General features: G+C 43.2%; 1 protein-coding gene across 1 annotated transcript in view; it reads right to left on the bottom strand.

The window, feature by feature from the left end:
- Positions 1–22,571, bottom strand: part of camkvb (CaM kinase-like vesicle-associated b) — a 37,461-nt gene extending 14,890 nt beyond the window's left edge. Inside the window, exon 1 of the mRNA XM_027024933.2 lies at positions 22,357–22,571. The gene's annotated coding sequence lies outside the window, so the exon portion shown is untranslated. The remainder of the gene's footprint in view (positions 1–22,356) is intronic.
- Between the last annotated feature and the right edge of the window lie 2,502 nt (positions 22,572–25,073).

Genomic DNA, 25,073 nt, shown 5'->3' with positions numbered 1-25,073 from the left:
ATTGTACCACCCCTCACCTTAAGTTGGTCTCCACCAATCAGATTCCCCTCTAATCTCAACAGGATCTCACAGCTGTATATTTGTCAGGTTTCCCACAAGCAGATTTGGTCAGGGTGAGTCAGGGGTTAAGAAGAGGTGGGGGCTGAAGTCAGAAGTCAGTGAGGCAGGAGAGGGGAGACAAAGTCAGCCGAGTCGCAAGTGCTGGGGGGCCGGGGTTGAGCTTACGTGTCCAGAGCTTGAGGTTCAGAAAAAACACTGCCTCCAAAGAGCAGCACCAAACACCAGCACTAAGCACCACACCCCCACACCAAACTCTGGCACTGAACACCAGTAATAATTACAAAGCACCAACACCAAACAATGTTACTGAACACCAAAAACCAGCACCAAACACCATCAGCATACAATAGCACTGAACACATGAACACACCAAACACTTATATTGAACACCAGCACTGAACACATGCATCAAACACTGGCACCGAACAGCAGTCACCAGCTCCAAGGACCAAACACCCAAACCAGAAACAACCACAAGTACCAAACATGGACTCCAAGGAGACGCTCCACCTCTGGAGTCTAATTCCGGTTCCATTTTCACATGACCACTACACTGGCCCAAACGTCTCTCTTCCTTTCTCCTTCGAACTCTTCTTAAATATTACAGAATTGCACTGAGCCTCCTTAAAAGTCACCTTAATACCTCTTTCTCCGTATGCACAAAACAAACCTTCTCGCAGGTTAAAGGTTAAACGAATGACGGTCCACTGGCCACGGGTGTCAGGCTGACACTGCACGCTAGGTACTCGGTACGGAAGCACGAGCACTACTAGCATACAGAGAGCACGGAAATGTAGCTGGCAGCGTTGGATGATTCACCAAAGCCATGGAGATGTTCAGCGATCCTTAATGTTCCTTAAATTGGCACAGCAATGATAAATTAGTATGAGAAAATGAATATTGATAATGGAAGTAAAAATAAACACAATCAAACAAACAAACGTCAGTCTAAAAACCCAATAATGTTATAAAGTGGTATCTAAACCTGCACAGCTCCACACAATGGTGGCGTTTAGCTTAAGGATGCACAGGAATGTTTACACTGCAGTAGCAGTGCTGGGTGACAGAGCCTCCCTAAATCTGCATGCCAACACGTCTCTTAGCCGATAGTCTTGCAAATGACAACCACCAGGGCACAAGGTAGAAGGCTAAGCTTCGTCTTTTGCCCCGTGAGGTTCTGCTGCAAGCCCACGTTACTGTAATCGTAAGCTTCTGTTTTAGGTCCTCTGCACTGTTCCACAGTCTGACGGCTGCATGGGACCCGATCCATCTGCTCAGCTAATTCACCCCCCCCACCCCGAGCCGAAGCATACGTGTTGGAGAACACGAAACAGTGTAGAGCAGCGGGTCTTCAGGAAACGAAAAAAACGGCCCGAGGCATCTGAAATGCGGACTTGGGGTGGGGGGTGGGGGTCGAGTCCTCAGAGCACAGCCTTGTGGATACTCTGCTCCGGTTCTCCCCTCCCTCTTGTGTTGTTTTATTAGCCGTGCAGCTGCACCAGACCCCTGCCGCAGAAAACCTGCTGGATGAGGAACTAATGCGTACAACGTACAACCAAACAACCAAACAACTGTACCTACTTTGCTTTGGAGTGTATGCGTGCACGTACACACAATTACACACACAATCACACACACACACACACACACACAAACACACACACACACACACACACACACACACACACACACACACACATACACACACACACATACACACACACAGCTGTGACAGCATGCTGCCCCCTTCACTCCACTACACCATCCATTCCACACTTATCACCATTTATTTAAAAACAAATATTATTACAACAAGGGCCCACATTTCCAACAACTGTGGATAAAGTCTAGCTGAAGTTGATAAGGTATTTATCAAACTGTACACGAGTCATGTCAGAGTCATGGTGTCTAAATAGAATGTCCACCTGTAAGCAGAATATTAAAACAACTAACTTAGGTGCTTTGTTGCTGAAAAGATGTTACAGACCTCACCACTGGAGCAGGGGGAAACAAAATTCCTACATCCAGTAGGATGAGCATTGAGATATCCATCACACTTCCTCTACCACTATCGTATGGTGTGTCTTTCATTCGGATTTTCCATTAACCATGAAAGCACTTCTGCTCATAGTGCAGATGTCACCTACGTAGCACAGATTGGCACCTGTTATTTTACACATAACATCTATGACTTTGCTCTTGATCCCAAGCAGTTATGAAGCTAGTAAAAACACGATTGTATCAAAGTAGCAAGCAAGGGTTTAAGTGCACTTTGTTGGAAACATCCTTACTGACATTGTTTACATAATCAAACTTTCAAGTATTTAGTGAAAACCTACAATAACCAAAATGGAAGGAGTGTCACAGCAGTGTTCTAACTCTAGACTGTCTTCAAAATAATCAGTTTTAGCTTCAGACATTGAAGTTCTGTTGCTTTAGAAGCAAATCACATTGAAATAGGCAGCTAGCTTCTTTTGCTTCATTAGCTTCATTAGCTAGCTATGTTTCAGCTAGTAGACTCGTGAGACAAGAAAAATCGCCTGTTTGGATTTTCCAACAAGCAATTTTTTTTTTTCCCTCCAACGGCGTCACAATATCACAATATCCCTCACAGGAGAGGTCGAAGGGAACAGGCTGCTCTGAGACAATGGCGACAAGGGTGTCGTCCGACATTTGGAAAAAAGTTGTCTGACATCTAGACACATGCAGGCTGCCTCACAGCCCCCCTGGAAGGGCGAGTTTCGACAGAACGGACCGTGGGACTCAGAGAAATGGTGGCTTCAATTACAGTTTTACAACAATATGTCTAAATTTGACTGATGTACACCGTGGTTGGGGGATGTAAATGACTTCTCAGTGACTCGTAAAGACATATTCTTAAAATGGCCACCATCAATACTTCTCTCATTTATGACATGGGGAGTTTATAGGCCCCCCACCCCCACCCACCTGATCTGGACATCAGGTCCAGCCGAGCTCACATCTCGTCTGCTTCGTGTTCCTGTTCTGCTGCCTCAGCTCTCCACGCTGGCTTAATTGCCCCGCATAAAACGGGCACAGCGAGAGGCGTCGGCAGAACCAGAGCAGGATGAATGAGCGCAGTGCTGTGTCTGAGCATGGCCCGAGTGTTAATGGAAGCTCCCGTTGGACTGCTGACTCTGAGATAGAGCTGGAGAGCAAATTACTGACTGTAAATCAAAGTAAGAGTCTGGGGGAGAAAGAGAGAGAGAGAGAGAGAGAGAGAGAGAGAGAGAGAGAGAGAGAGAGAGAGAGAGAGAGAGAGAGAGATTGTATTGCTAAGAAGGACAAAATAAAATTAATATTAAGAAGGTTAAAACAGAGACCAGCGACAGAAGACCAGAGACAGAAGCAGACCGCAACAATGACGGACTGCACCAGTGATGGTACTGGCCATGGGCAGTGACTTCCTATAGCAGTGATGGTATTGGCCACAGACTTGTGCTCCTGAAAGGGTTTTGAGTGCTTCCAGTGGGCTTTTGACATTACTGTTCTTCTCCGGACTGCATTGGCCAAGCCATCAGTGCATACTGTCAATTCCAAATACACATGGGCCAAATAGCAAGCATTTTTGAACAACAGTGAACACTTTCTCATTCCTGGCACAGTTTCCATCAGTTTCCATCCCTAACTGACTCTTTGCAAAACAGTGATCATTCATAAAAATCACATGAAAGTGTTTGATCAAAGAAACCGCAGCACTATGGCAGTACCTGCTAATTACTGATCCCAAAACACTTCCTCAAATTGGGTCCGACTTGCAGGTTCTTAACCACTGCCTGCAAATTGAACTCTAAACCAATCAACAGACTACTGCTGGTGTCAGAAGAGAGGTGAATCCTGGGGTCAACAACCAACATCCTGCAGCCATTGCATGACACATCTGCTGTGAGGGACTGGTTTCCATATTTCCAATTCCTCAATCCTATTGAGGAATTATTTTCTGCCTGCCAATGGAAAGTATATAATTGGTCCCTATGACCAAATGCCACATTTAGACGCTAAAACTGTAGACATGTAGGGCTATCACAGCATCAGATCTCCAGGGCTGGATAAGTCATACCTTTTTTTTTCCCCAATAATGCACTGGGAAAATATTCTTTACGATGTTGATGAACACATGTGGCCCGGTATCCAGTATAGGGTAGATCAGGCTGAGCAAAGCAAATGGTAAACCACTGTCTTGTATTTTGTGTCATATTACAGTATTTTGGTTGTTTGATATTTTATGTTTGAATCTTGGTGGATTACCGTGGGTGCCCTCTAGCATTACAGTAGTAAAAAACAACCATAGCACTTTAGAACTAACCCCAGATCTGCATCATTGAGTCATGTGGTTAGTGATTTGCCTGTAAATGGTTCATGAATGTTTGCATGTGATTATTGTTGAATTGTAGAAAGGATAAAAAACTTTGCAAGATGCATCATGTTTCACAGTCTGTAATGGCAGAATGTTGGAGAACAGAATTACTATTTTGATCATTGTGGATAAGTGCCTGGGAAGAACTGTAAACTTCCACATCATGAATAAGGACACAGCCTTGCTTTTGAGGAATGCCTTTTAACAGGCCTCTGTGTAATATTGAGGGGGATTTGAAACGATTAAGATGGCATCAAATTTCTAATTAAGTCAAAACACAAAAAGCACAAACAAAAGCTGCTGGCATATTGCAGTTCCATTTGTGAAATTAAAGCTGCTTCCTCAAAAACTCACACACACACCACACACACACAAAACAAAAAACAATACTACACTTCACAGCGCTCCCATGTCTGCTCCAAATCTCCAGATATATGAAGCCCATTGTGTCATTGCAGTTTAAAAAGCAGGAGCCTGTGTGCCATCCGCAATATTTCACAACCTGAAAATCCATCCATCTGCTCTGAGCTGAACACACAGGGAGCAGTAGCTTTATCCCAGTGCAGCTCTTTATATAATCAGCTGATATAGATTAGAAATGACTAAAACCTAGTTACCCAATAGGCCATAACCTGAATGTAGCAATAAGGTATGCCCTATAGTCCTCAGCCCACACCGTTAGACTGACTATTCTATTCTATTCTATTCAATTCTATTCTATTCTATTCTATTCTCACTCCTGTGGATTCATTTGGGCTAAATGGCTCAATAAGGATTTCTTTCTTTAACAATGAACATAAACAGTATAATCAATAAGATATGCAATAGCTATAATGTTCAATGCAGACTGAAATTTAACTTAACTATTTACAGAAAGTAAAATGCTCTAATAACATCTCTTAGCATATCAAGCATAAAAGTCCAATAAGGTTGCAAATGGCAATTAGAATACTCTCACTTTCATTAAGCAATGCTCACAGGCTGAAGCCTGTAATGAGTTGTAATGAGATGAGTAATGATGGATGTGCATACGGCTCTGAGACGCCTAAGCAGGAGTGTGAGTGAGAGTGATGAGTGGGAGTGGGAGTGAGAGGGGTGAGCGGGAGTGTAAGGGGTGAGTGAGACGAGGTGAGCGTGAGTGAGAGGGGTGAGCGGGAGTGTGAGTGAGAGTGTGAGGGGTGAGACAGAGTGTGAGTGAGAGTGATGGGGTGAGCAGGAGTGTGAGTGAGACGGCAGAGCAGGCCCAGTATGGAGGCGTTCTCTCTCCCCGTTTCATCGGACCACCTCGAGCTGCTTATTCACCACCAGACGAAGGTGCTGGCCTCTCGGAGAGCCGGCACTGACGTGGTGTTTCCTACGCGTCCGCAAGCTCTAGCCCTTTCCCTGCGGTGCCCAGTCTGTAAAAGACTGCGTTACATCACACAGAAGCAGAGACGGCGCAAGAGGAAAAGAAGCAGATGTATTCTTCTCCATACTCTCTCTATCTCTATATATGTATACGTGTACAGAGAGAGAGAGAGAGAGAGAGAAAAGAGGGGAGAAATGCAGAATTACAAAGAGTCAGGTAAAGATGGACAGACAGACAGAGAGATCGAGAGACTGTCATAGTGTCCTTCCAGACTGAATTGGAAATTCATGGTATTAATTACTGTAAAATCATTTACTTGAAGCAAAATGGACCGAAGCCCCATTATTGAAACCTAGTGCATAATACCCTCTGCCCACAAAAATGTAAAAACTATCTGCTGTAAACAGCACTTTTAAAGTTTCTGTTCTCTCCTAGATAGTGTAGCACGCATGGTTTGGAACAGCATGCATGTAAAAGAAGAAAACATATAAACAAAACTCTGTGTCTGTGGGAGATGTGGTTCTTTTCATTCATAATTATTGAGGGCAGTGATATATTTTCTACATGTTAACTGCTGAGATAAGTGCTCTGACCAGGCCTTCCTCAGATTCAAACCAATAAGCCTACAGAACTAATGAAGGGCTTAACGATCAGCTGGTGAAGGCAGGTTCCATGTGCTCCACAGTCTGAGAGTCCGCCGTGCAATGGGCTGCAGGTTGGCGCAAGCCTGTGTCCCTGTGGAACTGTGGTCTGTATAAAACATGAACTCTGCTGGTCTAAACAGGCACGAATGGATCAGGAGGAGCTGTTTTTGTTCTTGACTTGTTCTTGTTCTCTAAGACCAAGTCTTTAAACCACCAGAGGTGTTCTAGTTGTCTATTACCTTAAGCAAACTCAGTGCGTGGTGAAAATCTTCATAACAACAAAATGACTCTACATCTGTGACTCGGATCGTTCCGCAACAAAACAGGGGCCTCGTTTTCCCAGTCTTCTCCAGCTTCTTTTTCTCCTCCTATATCTTCTTCCTGTTCTTTCCTTTAAACACCTCTCCCTTTGTTCCACCGCGCTCGTTTTTCTCCGCCCTTAAAGTGAGCCCTGCATCCTTGAGCGCCAAACGAAAGTCGCCTGAAAGCGGTTGGCGCGGTCTCGGGTTTCGCGCGGTCCAGCCTGCCCTCTTCCAGCCTACGCACACTATTGGTGGTGCGGGCACTTTTGGGTGAGCTACTCCCTTTAACCTCCCTGCATAGCCCCTGCATGCATCCTCCTTGCTGTGCTCTCACCGTCTGGTAGCAGCTAAACCCGGAGCCACCAGCCGAGTCGCTCCATTTTGACAGGTTCCTCCGAAACGGCGCTCAAGGGGCCATTTTCCTGTAGGAGTGAACAATCGCGCTTTGTTTTGGAATATATCATGGCAGGTGTCAGATGGTTTTTTGTTTTTTTGTTGTTTTTTTTTGTAAACATCGCTTCTGCGGTTAACTGGAAAGTGTTTATTCTGCTCTTCATACAACGCGGTGTTACATTTATGTACGAGGTGTTGAAGGCCATTCTGCCCTTCTAACTTTGCATTTATTTACAGCCCATAGTACTGAAGTCATACTTCACAGGTGAATTTTTGCTACAAGCAATGTTCTCCTGTCCAAGAAAGATGCATGATGATGTGTTCTTTTTAGTTTTTTAGCTTTTTAGCTTTCTAAATATTATACTGAATCAAGTGACTCTAGAATCTAGTGAAAATTAGAATTATGGAATAATGGAAGTTCATTAGGCCCTTGGTCCCTGCTAGCCAGTGTTCCAACTACGTTCTAGCTGAGGCCTGCTTGAAAAGTCACTCAATGTCACTAGATGACGTCACACGCTAATGAGAATATCTGTGATGTCATCACATTATATTTGCATACTGCCTAGTGTCAGATGTCAGTCCTTTAGTGAGTAAACTTTATTTATATAACACTTTTCTAAGTGAAAATTTTTTTTTAAACACATATACACATGTACTAGATCTGGTTGCTTCTTTTCTCCTCTCTGTGCTCACGTATAGCGTATTTTAATACAGCCACATGTTACGGTATGGCCCCTCTCCCCAAACGTCTCCCTGTGTGTGTGTGTGTGTGTGTGTGTGTGTGTGTGTGTGTGTGTGTGTGTGTGTGTTCGTCTGTATGGCCACGCCCTCCCTGTGTTTCACACCTGCTCCTTATTGTGTATCATTAGTGTGTATGTATACAAGTCCTGTGTCTATGTGTAGGTGTGTCCATGTTTAAACCCAGTTAGCCTGCTAACCATGTAGTCGTCTTTTGTGTATCACAATAAACATTCGTTGTGTGCAACACGACTCGTCCTCGCATCACACCACATTTCCAATGAGACTCTTCTTATTTACATCTATTTCTGTTGTCAGACGAGTACGACATAATGACCGAAACGCAGCCCATTAACTCTACACTAACCAGCGGCTACTTCCACACCATTTCCTAGCGGCTGCTCTGCACTGATAAAATTCTGCTTTTATAGCCATGAAGTCACGTGACAGACTCACCATACACATAATTTAAAGAACAATGGCTGTGCTGTGATTGGAGCTATGTTTACATGTAAAATGATCATTCAGACAGAAATACGGATGAGCGACTGGTCCTTGGCAACACTGTTTGCACATGCATAACTTATTCATGTTTCTTTCAGCTGTCATGCATACTGTTTTCTGCTTCACCTCCGTGTCCCTCGCCAAACCGCGTAAACGCAGAGAAAGCTGAGCATCTCACACTACTGGCAACTCTCTTCTGTGGAAAGTAGCTAAGCTTGCCCAAAACGTTGATCGAATGGTAACTAGGTAAGCTTTTCGAAAATAAAAGTCACTAACGGGGTCTGAAAAGTCACTAAATCTAGCAACAAACCTTTTCGGGTTGACGATGGACTCAAGTTGGCAGCGTTGCTGTTAGCTGTCTTCCGCTGTTAACCACACAAGCTTCTTAGCTGGATACTGAGCAGGGAATCTGGTTCCGGATCAGCTAGTGCATAGCTGTAGTATTATTGAACCCACAAAATTATATAAACTGACATCCAGCCTGGCGACCTAAATGTAAGGGACAACATTGAAATGCTTAAGACTTTTGATGTGTTTACTTAAGCATTCTCTGTGTGACTCCATAGATATTAGGCCACAATGAAATGTTTCTGATAACCAACATCAGATCACTGTGACTGAAATTTAGGGCACGCCACCACCTGTAGTCCCTCCTCGCTAAGACACAAAACACCCTTTGGCACTCGGCGGAGATCCGTAATAAGACACGTTGCTCTGCCCTTTCTCTGCACTACCCTTTGAGCACAAAAGCATCCTGACCCTGGACTAGTCTGTCCTCAACCTAAAGAGGAATTCACATGAAAGCCCTTATAAGGCATTATGTAGGTCAGAGAAGCCCTTACGCTGTCTTTTGAAGGGAAAATTTGAGCAAGTCTTTAACTAGCACTCTAAAGGAGTCTCAGTGACTGTCATCATTTTGACATGCAGGCACTGGATTTCCTATTGTGCTATAATGTCACTTCATAACAAAGTGCTTTTGTTCCTTGGTATTGCCTCAAAATCATTTATAATGGTTTGACTAAAAATAGCCTTTAGGGGTTTTTTATGCATAGAAGAAATTTTAGATGAAATTTTAGATGTTTAGATGAAATTGAACATATACAGGATGGTTTGGTGAACAGTTAGCATCTTTTAAACCTAAAATACTTGTTAATGAAGTGCAAGTCTGCTAGTTCCATTTGGTTATTATGGTTATTAAGACTGAAGTCTGAAACCCAACCACCACTGAACAAGACACATAAGGTGAGATGTCAAGACTGGGCCAAGAAATAACTGAAGACAGATTTTTCAAAGGTTTTATGGACTGATGAGATGCGTGACTCTTGGTGGACCAGATGGACGGGCCCATGGCTGGATCAGTAATGGGCACAGAGCTCCACTTCGACTAAGATGCCAGCAAGATGGAGGTTCTATGGGCTGGTATTATCAAAATCAACTCCCAAACCTACTGCCAGTTTTCAGAAGCAGTGGTACAGGAAAAAGTCTAAATCTTTCAAGAAGATTTTTATACAGGACAATGCTCCATTGCATGCACCAAAGTACTCCACTGCGTGGCTAGCCAGTAAAGGCCTTAAAGGTGAAAGAATAATGACATGGCCTGCTTCCTCACCTGACCTAAACCCTATTGAGAACTTGTGGGCCCTTCTTAAACGGGAGATTTACGGTGAAGGAACAGTACAGCTCTCTGAACAGTGTCCGGCAGGCTGTGGTGGCTACTGCACAAAAAGTTAATCGTCAGCTGATTCAGAAAGTGACAGTCCATGAATGGAAGGCTTATGACTGTTATTGAAATGAAGGGTGGCTCTATTGGTCACTGATTTTTTTAAATGTCAGAAATGTTTAATTGTAAATTGAGTTGTTTATTATTCTCACTTTAACAGATGAAAATAAACAAATGAGATGATGGAAACGTCTGTTTTCATTTAGTTGCATAATAATTCTGCACACTAATACCAGTTATGCCCAAGCAAATATTCTCCTAAGAAAGCCAAAACCTCAATTTTACTTTCTTAAATATTCAGGTTTGAGGTTTATTAACATTTTGGATTGACCGAGAGCACTGTAGTTGTTCAATAATAAAATTAAACCCTTGCCTAATAATTGTGCACAGTGTAATTCTGAAGGAATCACCAATTTATGCACTTTAAACTTCCTGAAATTGGACATTGTCCTCGGAGATTTCATAGCAGTGACTTTTTTTTCAAAATAGATTTTTTTTTTTTTTTTTTTTTTTTTACAAAAATGCTGGCCCCTCATCTCATCTTTGGTTACATCAACTATGCACACCTCCCAGGCCATGACTCTCCCATAATTCCTGTTGCATGGTCACAAAATACCAATGTTGTAGCTCTGCAAATCATATCGTAAACTAAGTCCAGGATAAGGTTAGACCAGGGTGGCTCCACACGGCCTTTGAGAATGCAGTTTGTAGCGTCAAGATGCAAACATAAGATACAGCTTTCAAGAGTGTAATTACAGCCTGTGATATAGCATGTTATTTAGAGGAAAATGACCTTTTATGCGTCCATAACCTCCCCTATCAGTCCTCTTGAGGGAGTCATTGTCTTTACGTAGTCACGCAGCTCCCATTTCTAAGGACAGGGTTTATAGAGTCATATGATGCTGGGGTCTGACTGAAGCCTCCAAAGGTATTAGTCCAGAGGGAAGCAGTCGAAGTAACACCCTTCAAGACGTACTGGAGCCCTCCATACTCTGTGGATAGCAGGTGTTACCAAGGAGTCAATAGAGCACTTACTCCTCGATACAGAACACTCCAGTGGCCCCTCTGCTGCCTTTCAACCCGCAGATATCAAAACATCTCAGTAATTCAAGTATCAATAATTCCATTTCTTGGGAGCACTTCTGATGTTACTATTCAGTCATCTGTTTTGTGCAATGCTAATAAACTAGCTATGCACATCATATCAAATTTTCAAGTTTTCGGACTCGATAAAAACATTTTTGGACTCTGCGCACTGAGATCAACAACGGGCAATGCTCACAGCACACACTCAACTTTGCATAAGTAATTTCCTGGCATAACTTAATGTCACTATACATGCAGAACAGGAAAATATCTTAAAACATATGTGTGCTTTATTATATTGCACTTATATGGCATTTGAATCTCCAATCTGTACTGTTACACATTAGTCTTGGCACTGCCCAGTTACATGTGCGCTTTGCACACTCAACTCACGCAGCATCTGCAGATGACATCAGTCTGATTCAATTTTATTTAATATGGATCCACATGAATTGTGACCTGACTTAGTTCAATTTTAGGTTTTATATTAAGTTAAATGCACGTCATGTTTGTATGTGCGCTGCTATTCAGGAGGACGGACCTCCCAAGGTTTCTTCTTTACGCCATAAGCGAGTTTTTCGTTGTCACTACCACCCTTGGCTTGGTCATGAGGGTCTAGACCAGATTCACACTGTTTATTGTACAAAGCACTATATATTTATGTTATTGATCCCTAAATGTTATTGATACCTAAACATATAGAAATTGAAATAGAACTGAAGATTTTTCAGTCAGTGCTTCCAAAGATGGCAGACCATTCTCTGCACAGCATTAACATTGACATGGTCATGGGTGTGGAACCAATCCAAGCATATCTGGCATGGCAAAGTGGCTGGAGCATTAACATGGCAGTGTGACTGCTTTATTGAGAGTTAGCTGCCTCCCCCCCAACAAAAAAAAAAAAAAAATGCACCAGTCCTATGATCAGAACCCAACCACTGCTAAAATGTTGAAGGATGGCTGCCTCAATCAGATGGAACTGCTAGGTGGGAGTTTCTCCTAAACTGGCTGTATGAGTATATATATATATATATAAATGAAATCCAGTATAGCTCGGGGCATGCCTTGGTGGATTTTACACTCTATATAATTCATTTTCAGACTCAGTGCCGTTTTGGACTCAGCCAGACTCAACATTCTGTCGCTTCAAACGTGCATACGGCTCGTGTAGAGGCACCAGCTGCTTGGCTAAGGAGGTGCCCGCTCCACCCAGGTGGGTGGACAGCGAGAAACGCTAAGGCAGTGGGTGGAGGGTCTGCGGGAGTAACGCTGTGTTCACGCTCAGCATGGAGAACGTGAGGTGCGAGCGAGGGAGAGGCCCGTGGCCCTGTCCCCAAACGGGTCCTGCACAACACAGTGGAGTCAAAAAGGTCACTGTCCTTTGCAATAACTCACCAAATCCAGCACACACACTCCCATAAGGGTTAAGGCCTCGTGCCCAGTGAGGGCTGTGTGTGTGTGTGAGTGTGCAGGAGAGAGGGAGGGAGGGAGAGAGAGAGCGAGCGAGTGAGAGAGACAGCATAAGAGCTTTTAGAGGGGACTAAATATAAAGCACTTTTTTCTGCTCCCGTTGCCAGAACTGTGTTGTGATTAGTCAGTGTTATTATGTCATTTCCTAGAACAGAACAGAGGATGGAGGGATGGGGAGAGAGAAAGAGAGAGAGAGAGAGAGACAGAGGCACAGTGACAGGGAGAGGATAAAAGAGGGTAAGAAGGAACGGCAGCGGATTTGGTGAGGCACTGAGCGCGATAGAGTGAGAGTGGGATGGACAGATAGAAATACAGAGGGGTACTGAGTGGAAGAGTGGAAGGGGGGAGTCATAGGTCAGGGCAGTGGGAGGTGGAGAGCACTAAATGAGAAAGGTGAGAAGCCCTTGCTCGGGTAATGGAGGGGAACACCCCCGCTCCATGCTCTACACTAATTGAATGTACCAAGCACATCTTTGTGTGTCCGTGTGAGAACATAGCCAGCTGACAGAAACAGCTGTTTGCATCCCTGGTACACGTACTACAGGTAACGCATCCCTCAGAACAGCAGAGCTGGTGAAACGTTCCTGCCGTGGACAATGAAACCTGCCTGGAATGCAGTGAAGTCTGACTGCAGTGGAACCTGACTGCTGTGAGCAATGAAACCTGTCCACAGTCTGGTTCTAAGCTTGGTCCAAACCGTTGTCCAGCCTGGTTCTAACCCTGGTCTAGACTGGCTCTATCTCTGGTCCACAGCCTGGTTCTAACCCTGCTCCTGGAAATCTGGAAAATACAGTTCCAAACCTTGGAGATGCACTGGCCTGCAGAGTTTAGTCACACCTGCTCCTGTAGTTTGATCACACTGCAGAGATTTTATTTCCCAAACCAGCTCTTGGAAATCTCTCACACAAACTCAAGTTTAAAACCCACATACAACACAGATCTATTAACTTCTTTTTCACAATACTCTGAATGTTAAGAGGCCAAGGTGTTAGATTACATTTGCAACAAGCCTCCGGCACAGGCAAATGTGTCCCACAGTCTGAATCCTCCGTTATGGATTTTTTTTCCAAGACCAGACCAGACAAGTACTGCGGAAGAACGGCCAGACCACGCCAGAATGCCTGTGTAACGGGTCAGAGGTCAGGTACGGTGCCAGCGATGGGGTAGGTGGCAGTAAGCTACAGTACTTGGCGCCTCGCCTCGCCTTGCCTCGCTCTGCCGGTTTTGCGGAAGAGTGACGCCAGAGCGCTGCCCTCTACACAAACGAACTGGCCTGTTCTGCCTGGGGCATGTCTGTTGGGTGTTGCCTTAGCGACAGAACCCTTCAAAAATATCTACGAGTTGCAGTTCCAGTGCTATGTAGAGAAAGAGGGAAAGGAACAGAAAGTGAAAGAGGGAGAGAGGGAATAAGTCGCATGGTTTTGCTGGAGGAGGATGTATGCTATATTATATGTATCTAAATTTAGGAGCCTTCCTGCTCGTGTGATCATCTTTAAGAATTTGAAAGGGCAGGAGTGTAAACAGAAAGAAACAAATCGCCCTTTATTTCTAGAATATCAGACGTTTAACATAGAGAACTTCCATGAAGACGCAACACACATCTCTCAGTGTGGGCGAATGACAGTGGGGAAGAGTGAATGAAAGGCTTGTGAATTAGTGCAGGCGGCATCTCACACACACACACACACACACACACACACGCACACACACTTAACTGGGCTGTCTGACTCAACGCATCAAATATATGACACGTCCTGGAAGATTTGCGATGCACTATAAATTCAGCCGCTCTCCTTCCTGCCCAACTGATCACATCAGTCATCCCCACAGATCACCCCCCACCCCCAAAAGCTGAATCAACCCTGACAAACCCGCAATCATATTACAGCCTCAGTTATACATTAGAGACAGACGGTATCCCGCCAAATCGGCTTCCTAAGCTTTTCACCGAAAGCATTACGCGCAATTGAGACAATTACTGCAGAAGACAGAGGATAACCATGCGTGTAGCCAGAAGATATGGCCCCCTAAAACAGAGGGGGAAATGGCAACTACATTAATGAACCATTTTAGGAAAATGTTTAATGAGGTTCTAGAATTCTAGAATTTGATTGGCCAATTTGATTGGACTGTCAAGGCTCCAACAGGGCTCCTGGGTAAGTGATTTTCCAGCCCAGGCCATGTGACTGTCTTGTTTGGTAATGTTTAACCCTTTGTGTGCAGTGTTGTGGGGAAAGGGAATGTGTGGCTGTGAGAAGAGAAGCCCTGTTGTTTGTGTTGATCACTACCCATGCTGTTGTGGCAGAGGTTCAAGGCCAATCATCTAAGTTTAATGAAAATGGATTTTAAGCTGTTGACAGGCGTTTTATCAAAATTATTATATTGTTTTAATGTGTTGCTCTCTATAAATCAGTGGTGATTCTTATTTCCCTCTCTCTTCCTCTCCATCTCTTTCTCAGCCTCTCTCTCTCTGACTCAGGGAAAGTTGCAGATGGGGTAAACAAGGTAAATGCAGAAGACACAAAGGACATACCTTGTGCAGAAGAAAAAAGTTCTGCTAAGAGACTGTGAAATAATATGCTGGAGAAATAATGTGGCAAAGACCATCAACGAACCACGGCTGCACTGCAACAAATTACATTTTAATCAGCAGACAGCGCAACTTCTGCGCAAAATCTCCAGTGATGAATTAACACCTACAGTGATGAATTAATACCTATAGTGTTGAAATTAACACCTACAGTGATGAATTAACTCCCACGCTCTGCATTTAATTCCAGCTGGATACAAATGAGCATTGTAAAAGTCAATTGAGTAATGTTTTTACTTCACTGTGTTTTGGGGGTTCTTTTTGTTTCACAGTCACAGGGGCAATTTAGCAATAAGTCTGCCGGTGGTGGTGTATGGTTTCTTGGAGCTGAGCAAAGCATCTTGCTGCCTTCCACAACCTGCCATCTCTATGTACACTCACTGCAACCATGCAGGGCAGCAAACTGCCTGATGTGTCTCTGTATTTACTACTTCTTCCCCTGCAAGCGGACAACCGCCGGCAATGCTGAGGTCACATCCATTTCGGTGAGCAACTGTGGCGCATTATTACCGAATAATAATAAGCAACTTTACTGTCTCTCTGTCCTCCGAAAATGCTCCTCCGGAATTGAGATTCTCTGCATGACATTGAAAGACATCATGAAAGTGTTTTTCCATGCAAAGCTCCCAGCTTTGAGAGCTCCTTGCTTCAGAATCCCTGTGTTTCCGAGCAGGACAGGCTCGCCTCCAGGATCAAGCGATTACCGACCGGGCTTTGGCTCCTGGCTGCAGCTTTATAGATGAGAGGAGGCAAGGAAAAAAAACAACTTTTTTTTGACTCCTCGATCGTTTTTTTAAAGCAAAAGTTTACCCACCAAAAATCACAAGTGGTATTTAACATATGATGCCTTTTATTATGTTTTATTCATAAGGAGTAATGTTAGAAATTCCAGCTGAAGTATTTTTGGTCAGACTACAACAGAAATAGAACAGATATAAGGATGAAAAAAATCACGCAAAAAAAGAGAAAGAAAACGGAGCAATCAGTTAGCAACACAGAAATATCCCGTCAGAATTATCTCAGAGTTAAAAATCACTAGAACCATGCTATAACTGAATCAGCAAAGACATGAAAATGTCTGCAGTGGCAGCATGATTCAATACCGAAGTGAAATATTAATCCATTTTTGATTTAAAATTCCCCTTCAAATTCGCTATTTGTGGAGGCTATCAGCTGGAGCAAAGCTTTGAAGTCTCACAACACTAGTAACCCTTTGAGTGAAGTCTCTCTGTCTCTTTCGTTCTTTCACACACACATACACAGCCCTCTTAGTTTAACTCTCTAAAGTTGTTTTGGGTTTTTTTTTTTGTTTGTTTTTTTTCCTCGTCTGTCATGTATGTTTTCACTTAACAATAGAGAGGATGGATGTTTCTCCTCATAAGGACTTGAACACTTTCATTTCCTCTCCTTCGAGGGAAGAACAGCCTTCAAAAGAGCGAGTGCCATATCCCGCACGGCTCTCCAACAACCACCGCATCAATAATCAAACAATTACAGAATCTTTAGCGTTCTCGGAGCAAATCTCATACGATCGTTGGCTAGAAAACCAGGTAAAACATGGCTTCGTAAAGAAGCTTCACATATTTCCACTTGACTTTTACACTTTCAAGCCACTTTATTAGAAACACCTCATATGCAAACCTTGCAGATGTCTGCAGTCCATCTGCTGCATGCTGTTTGACTCAGCTGTTCTTTAGGCCTTCATCAATGGCCCATTTTGCATGGTTATGGGCTGTATATTGTTTGGCCGGCAGATCCCTCTCAATACACCAGTGGCACTGGCATGCGCAGAAATGCCAGCACCACCGCTGGGCGCGATAAATGTGCGGCAACTCAACACCCACAACGCTGCCACTAACATAACGCGCTCACACTCGCGCTCGCTTGCTCTTGCTCTCTCTCTCTCTCTCTCTCTCTCTCTCTCTCTCTCTCTCTCTCACACACATACATCCCCCCCCCCACCCGTGGGAACAATCGTCACACCCCCTCCCCCAAACGAAAAATAAGCAATGTGTCTGTACACACCAAGTAAGAACTTCCAAACCGAGCTGTAGCTCTTGATTCTGGCACCTGCGTTCCCACAACATGTCAATAAGGCCTTTTTTGCTAAAGGAGTCCAGCACCAGTTCCACCCTACCTCGCACTGCAAGCTCCAAGAAGATGACTCATGCTGTCGCGTTTTCTCACTCAGGCTTTTGCGGTGTTTTATTTAGGGGAGTACCTAAAACCGTGATAGACGGACTGCAGCTCGATGAACAGTGTGAAGCCAAGTTAGCAGCACACACCAGATAGACGGGGCGTATTATACATTCGTCAGTCTCACTGCACCGGTGACAGTTTGCATCGATTTCAAAAGCCTTTTAAAATCCACTTCGCACTTCAAAGATCATCCAGCGCTGACTCAATGAACATTCTAAGAGTGAAGCAGAGGAAAAGTACTGAAGATGCATTTTTAATGAACATTCTTAAAGTGAAGCAGATGAAAAGTACTGAAGATGCATTTTTAATGAACATTCTTAAAGTGAAGCAGAGGAAAAGTACTGAAAATGCATTTTTCATGTGCCACTATTGCCTGATTGTCACCTGCAACTCAATACCAGTTTTAACAGTATCTGAATGATCTGCTAATATTAATGAACATAGTTTTAGCTAAATGCCACTTTAGTTAATGCATTTTAACTGACAAGATAACCACCTTTTCTTCCTATGAAATGTGTCATATCTTTTATTGTTTGTAATTTTTAGGAACATAGATATATATATATATATATATATATATATATATATATATATATATATATATATATATATATATATATATATATATATATATATATATATATATATGTATATATTAACTCCAGGACTTCCATGGCACATATAACAGTTATAAAGCTAAATCATTTACATTTATATCATGTTCACTTAATGTTATGCCCTATTTTTTGGGAAAATAGTTCTTCTTCTTCTTTTGTTGTTGTTGTGAACATTTTTGCTGGTTTTAACACAAGTACTAAGATGACACTCAAAGTTTCAGCAAGCCTGTAATTTTTAAGATAATTAAAAATGATCATTTCATTGGCATGAATTGCCAATGAAACTGTTGAGTGTTAAGCCTTCCTTTTACTTTGGTAAGACTGGGAGTTCTGGGAGTTAAGAAGCCCAGTGAAAGCCCAGTGAAAACCCAGTGAAAGCCCAGTGAAGCCCAGTGAAGCCCAGTTTTCCGCCCAGTGAAAGCCAGACACCTCCCTTCAGCACTTGCAGTGCTAACCCTATGATGCTTGTGAAAACTGCTTCACTTCTCCACACTAAAGATCTGGCTTCCACAAAATTTCCCAATGGTGTGACATGTTCAACTCAGCTAGCGTTTTTTCTCTTTTTTTTCCATTTCCTTTTTGTTGCACTACCAGATCAGTACAGGCCCTCAGCGGGGAGCCTAAAGAATGTTTAGAGAAAATGATTACCTTCAGTTCTCACCACCCGAGAAACATCATGGAATGCAAAGGGAGAGCGAGTTGCTGGTTACCTATTGATTGAAACCCTTGACACCAAACGACTTACGAAATGACAGGTGACAGATGGAAGAGCTGAACGTGAAGCTGCTGAGTTATCAAAGGGGCAGACTGGGAGGGTGGGAGTGGGCAAGAACATTAAGAACGTACTCCCTTCCTGAGGGGTGGAGGTGACACTAACAGCCAGTGCTATGGAGGGCATTAGCTGGCAAAAGCATTTCCCCCAGTGGCTGTTACCTGACCGGATCAGACCTACAAGCCTCCAGACACTTGGCAATTCCCGCTACAGATCCCTGCAAAGGTTGCAGGGGATTGGTTAAATAGGTAAGTGGATGGCTATCTGACACTGATGCAGGCTTCCTTCACTATGTACAAGCATTTGCAAATAACTCTGAATTTGCCCATCATCCATCAGAAAAAGGCATTACTTTTCACTAGTGTCAAAGTATTTTGATGGTCTAAATTCACAGATTGTACCTTTCAGGTGTATTGATAGAAATTTCTGCCCAGTTGCAAAGAACATTTACCTGCTGCTTTTATCCAAAGCAATTTACAATTATGACTGAGTACAACTTGAGCAATTGAGGGTTAAGGGTGTTGCTCAGGGGCCCAACAGTGGCAACGGTGGAGCTTGAAACAGCAACCTTCCAATTACAAGTCAAGTACCTTAACTGCTAAGCTACCACTACCCCACATATCAGGACCACACATACAGACACCATTGTCTTATTTGGGTGCGGTTTCCTCTGAACAAACATGTCAGAAACAGAATCTTTCCATTGTTATTCACAAGTCTGAATCAAAAACAATGCCATTTAAGAAAAATGAAAGACAGATGTCCACACAGGTCTCCCATCTGTGCACACGCACGTCTGCCCCATTACTCAAACCGTAGACCGGCTAAAGAAATATCTGAAGACCTGTGCTCTCACGCTCTGCTTTCTTTGTCTTCTAAGTGCTCGCATGAGTTGGCAAAACACAGAGTTCATCATCTTCGGAGAGTGGGAGTGGATGTCCTTGCAGCTCAGAGGGCAGCCCACGCAGTGAAGTCTGCTAGACCGATATGACTACCCAAGCCTTGAGGACTGAGAGTTGTGAACAACCCAAAATATCCACTGAAGGGTGAAAGTAAAAGGACTGCCATCCAGACTGCAGTGCGACACCCGGTTCAATAAGTAACGCAGACACGACCTGAAGACGTGAAAGGAATTGATGTTTGTGACCATAAAGCACATCTGTGTTGTGAGTGACCATCTGGATTTACACTACTACACATCACTGGCATTTCTACAGACATTCACAACCATATTATTCAAATATTAATAGTTCGAATGCAAATATTTTTGTGTCTTTTTTGCATATGCAATTGCATTTTTGGATCATTTGATTTCATGTGCATTTTTTCCACTTTGGAATTCGACCATAATCTTGCACATTATTAATATTCATGTAGCCTTTTCTTCTATATAATTACATTCTGGTTTATGGTACTGTGTTTCTCAAAAAAACTTTTTAAAAATTAAAAAAAAAATTACACAATGAGCTCGCTTTTCATTCCGTATGAAATATTTAATGTCTCCATGTACGTCCACATGTAAACTGAAATGTGCATGCAGACTGTGACAAGCCATTTGGTATGAGGTCATCTGTCCCACAGGCAATTGTGAAGGCCAGCCAGGTTATCTTCTGTCATATGGGTCCAACATAACAGGAAGCCTACCACTGACCTAATATCTACAAGCATTGGAGACTATGCCTGCAAGGTGTTGAAATATGGCTGAATGAATCAGACATTGCAGCAAAAGCTGCAGTATCCAAAGACAATGCCTTAACATTTGCATCCTGTAAAATTCGCTATCTCAGCTAAGAAGATGCAAACCACCCTCACCCCTTCCATAAAATCAGCTTCCCCAGCTTTATGATGTCACATGTCACACGCGGTACATCATTATGTACATAACATCTGCAAAAAAATTTAATTAAAATCCGGACTGTACCGTACTGCTGCTAGCACATCACAAGCTCAAAGGTGAAGGTAAAATATAGATGGTACAGTGAGCATCCTTGTAACCGGTCTCACAGACAGATGAGCTCAACACCCCGGTTTGGAAAGCAGATCTCTCTGGCTGTGATTCAGCTTTCTCGCAGACCACCAGCAGCCAGAACAGACAGTGAACATAAGGGAAGCTCGGATAATGAGGATCAGATGACAGGCTGCATTAAAGGAAGAGTTCAGCTGCTGTTAATGTGACTAATGATGTGTAGCTAGATGAATACAAAATCCAGCAATTAGCAATGCCATAATGAACCAATGGCTCTCATGTCCTGCAAGCTACTAGTCACTGTTAGCCATGCTAGCATTTTCAAGCAAAATGTTCTTACAAGGACTTAAGAAATAATAAAACGAATCTATGGCATATGTAAAGATTGATGGGATGAATGAATGAATGAATGAATGAATGAATGAATGAATGAATGAATGGCAAATGTCTACACAGCCAGAAATGTACTATGGAATTCATCCAGGTATGTAATCTGTGATGGAAAAGTAACACAAAACTGATTAGACATTTGACAATGATGCATAATCATGCTCTATCCTGTATCTCTTGCCTAGCTGAAATATATGACATTCATAAAAGATTAAAGGGTTTGTTAGTTGGTGGAAGTTGGTGGAGAAATGAGGATATTAATATTGCAAACACATCATCATGGAAATCCAATAAAATAAACATATTTGATAAAAGTGTTCGTTCATTGCAACTTTAAGTACTCGATGTGCGTTCATCTCTGCCATTCCGCCTGTGCTCCCTGCTGGCGAATACCGGAGTGTACCTTAGATCCAGTACAACTTCGCAATTCATTCGCAAGATGATTTACCTCAAATACAGGGAAAACAATTCAAAAACAGCACCAAGAATACAGCTATTTTTTAAAAGGTAATGTTTTGGGCTTATATTTGGCAAGTGTTTCCCATCGGTCTGTGTAGCGTGGCGATTGGTTTAATACAAGTAACGGTTGATTTGTAAGCAGTATTGCTTTCAACAAGTAGACTAGTCTCAACTCAACCAAGAAAGAGAAATTCGAGGCTGAGTTGCGGCTATAATCAGCACTGGGCAATTATCATAATTAACCTGATCACAATATGTGATCGAATATTAAGTAAGAACACTAAGTGGTCGAATCAAACTGATGATCCGCTGCACTATTATAATAGCGCAGTTATTCTAAGTTATTATATAACTTTTCTTAAGATCGACAGCGACGGGTCCTACCTGTAACATTAGCTGGTATTCTAACGTGTATGTGTTAAAAAGAAAATAAAGAAGTTCTTTTTCACGAGGGGTTTAAAACCTAAATTATATTCCTCGTGCGTGATGCGAGCATTTGCTGCAATGAATAGCTTTTATGATAGAAGAGCTTCCGAAAACATCGGTCTGCCGCACATTTTACTTTATCGTTTTGTACATAAAGGTAATTAGCATTTCTTAATAAGAAACGTAATTGTAGGTATCAGATTCTCCTTCGTTAATATACTTTGAGTGCGAAGCTGCTCTAAAGACGAACATTACGTCTGAAGCACTGGAGATGCCCAATTCCGCAAAACTTACTTTTGCAGTCGTGAGCAGTTGTCGAGTTCTTTCCAGTGTTCCCAGTCCGCCCTCCAGAAGGCTGGGATGCGCTCGCTTTTTTATACTGATCGGCGAGTTTGACAGTTAATCTCGATACAGATGCGCTGGCGAACTCCTCTGTTGCTTTGCCATCTGTTGTGCGCGCTGCGCTGCGCTCTGCCTGGGCAGGGACAAGGACGCGCGAGAAGAAGCGCGCGCGGAGAGGACCGAACGGGGGAGAATGACGCCGCGTTAATACCCCCGTCGTCTTGCAGGGGCGTGGCTATCGACGGCACATCCACGCAAGAGCTTTTTCGCTGAGGGTTTCTAGACGCTGCGGAACAGCAAACGTATGACATACAGCTTCTCAATCTTTACATTTCAGCGGATCATTTATATTTATAAATAACCTATTATTTAACCCCCCCCCCCCGGAAACTGTACTAGGGAATGCGTTGCTTTTTCTAGCAACTTATGCATCTTGACGTCAAAGAATTTTACGGAACGTATTTGGGAACTCTGCGCTAGGTAGGCTGATCAGAATGGCGACATTACTGGGCCACATTACCGGCCGTTACTGGAGGCGGCTCAGGGCCAGGCAGGCCAACCTTCTGTGGAGGGTCAAGGGAATATGTCGGCCGAGTTTACCCATCCAGAAACTGGGGCTGCAGCATCTGTGCTCGTTGCCCTGGTGAGCAGTTCTGCAACAGCCCTACTCCAACATTTTTCCCACCAAGCCCCAGTTTGTTATCATACCACTATTGTGGGTTTCTTTAGGACTGGTGTATCTTGCATGTCTACCGTGCAAAGAGTGTATTTTCAACCATAATATAACACACCGTGCACTGATATTCAGATGTCACTGTAGAACTTCATTAATGTCATAGGGAGTCGGAGATTAGGGTTGGAAATAAACTCCACAGGGTGGTAGATCTCTGGATTTGGGAATGCCTATTTACTATGCATACTGTCTGAGAAGAAGCAGACTTTCTGTTTAAGAGACTTTTAATGACTTGCCTCAAAAGTTGAGCCGCTTGCTCAGAGGATCCCGCCTTGGTAAACAGATCGATCACAGTAGTGACACTCGGGTTCACAACTGCTGACACGAGCTGACACAGTTCTGGTAAATTCAGTCCCTACTTCCTGCTTTTGAATAACCATAAAAGAACTTAAATGGCTTTCTAAATTTGTACCACTCTCATAACGGCCAGAGCCTGGAGAAAAACAAAAGTCATAACAGTCCTATTCCTTACCCCTTTGATCTTATGGCAGAGATAGATGGTGACATCACAATGATCACTGATGCACTGAAACATCACTGCATTACACCAGCCACCGTTACTATGGCTACAGATTATTATTGGCAAATATGCACAGCTTGTGTCTCCACTGAAACGGGAGGACGAGAATCATAAAATGATTATTTCTCAGGACTGCTAACCATGGAGTTAACTGTGAAGTTTTAATGTACTGGGATTAGGAATAATAACAGTAATTTTGTTCTAGATGCATTCTCAATGCATCACAGAGCTCTACAAAGGTACAGGGATGTTTTTTTTCCCTTTTCCTCTTTAACATTTAATCAATTCCTATCAGAAGTGCTAACACTGCTGTCTGTGAAGGAAATCTAGTAGGGGCAGGTTAGTCTTATGAAAATGAATCACATTTAATCATCGCCAACATTTCTTTGCACTGTTAAATGTTTAAATTGTGCATTGTATATACATGGGATGTGAGATTAGGCTTTCTATCAAACCTTGGTCTGAGAGGGCCAAGGGTCAGTGGGATTCAGTGACCAACCTGCTTAAACGCACCCGATTCAACTCATCGATCAGTCACCTGGTTGAGTAGGAGTGTCTGAGCAGAGCAGTTGCCAAACTCTGACGGACTCTGGCCCTCCAGGTCCAGGCTTTGACATCATAAAAAAATGCAGAAAATGTAAGCAGAAATACATTGTGGTCACGTACAGTTCTGCATTTCTGAACTTTTATTTCCTTTTTTTTTCAGTGTAACCCCCCCCCCTCCACCCAAGAGTCCAATGCAGGTACTTTTCAAAGAAACATAACCGAACATCATCTCTTCAAATGCTGTGAGCAAACTAAAGTGGAACATTATGTACTTTCTGAGCCTGGCATAGAGTTCCGCTGCAGACGGGATACGCACTCCTGTAATCCTTCAGGTTTGGAAATCCCATTTCAGAGAAGACACTCTCACGCTCGCTCGCTCTCTCTCTCTCTCTCTCTCTCTCTCTCTAATCCAGTCTGATCTGATGCTTCTCTTACTGCAGTCGCTCTGCTGGACCACTTGCACTGGGTGGGCCTATGTTTCCGCCATGGCTAGGACTACCACTAAAAACAATACGATTTCCCAAAACTGACATGCGATTTCCTTCTTTTCCCGCCTCTCCGCCTCATCGAGGTTATATCTCTCTGTCCATGCGGCAGTTTTGTGGTCAGAAAGCTCCGGGAGAAAGCTGTTAACCTCCAGTGAGCTCATTAGAACCACCGACATCCGTGTTGCTTTTCGTAAAAGCAGCAGAATGCTGGGCTTGAAAGCACAGTGAATTAAATGGTCTTCACACTGCCTTACACTTCTGCTCTTTGTTTCAGCCGCAGACCTGATCTAAATAAAACAGAGAATGGAATAAATACTAAAATGGCATGCACATGAATGTTAACCTCAGGAAAGACCTTAAAACAATGACTACCACTTTAGAC

Source organism: Electrophorus electricus, chromosome 22 (genome assembly GCF_041902795.1).
Source record: "Electrophorus electricus isolate QZ-2024a chromosome 22, ASM4190279v1, whole genome shotgun sequence".
NCBI classification, from domain to species: Eukaryota; Metazoa; Chordata; class Actinopteri; order Gymnotiformes; family Gymnotidae; genus Electrophorus; species Electrophorus electricus.
This window is presented reverse-complemented; position numbering and strand designations above follow the sequence as displayed.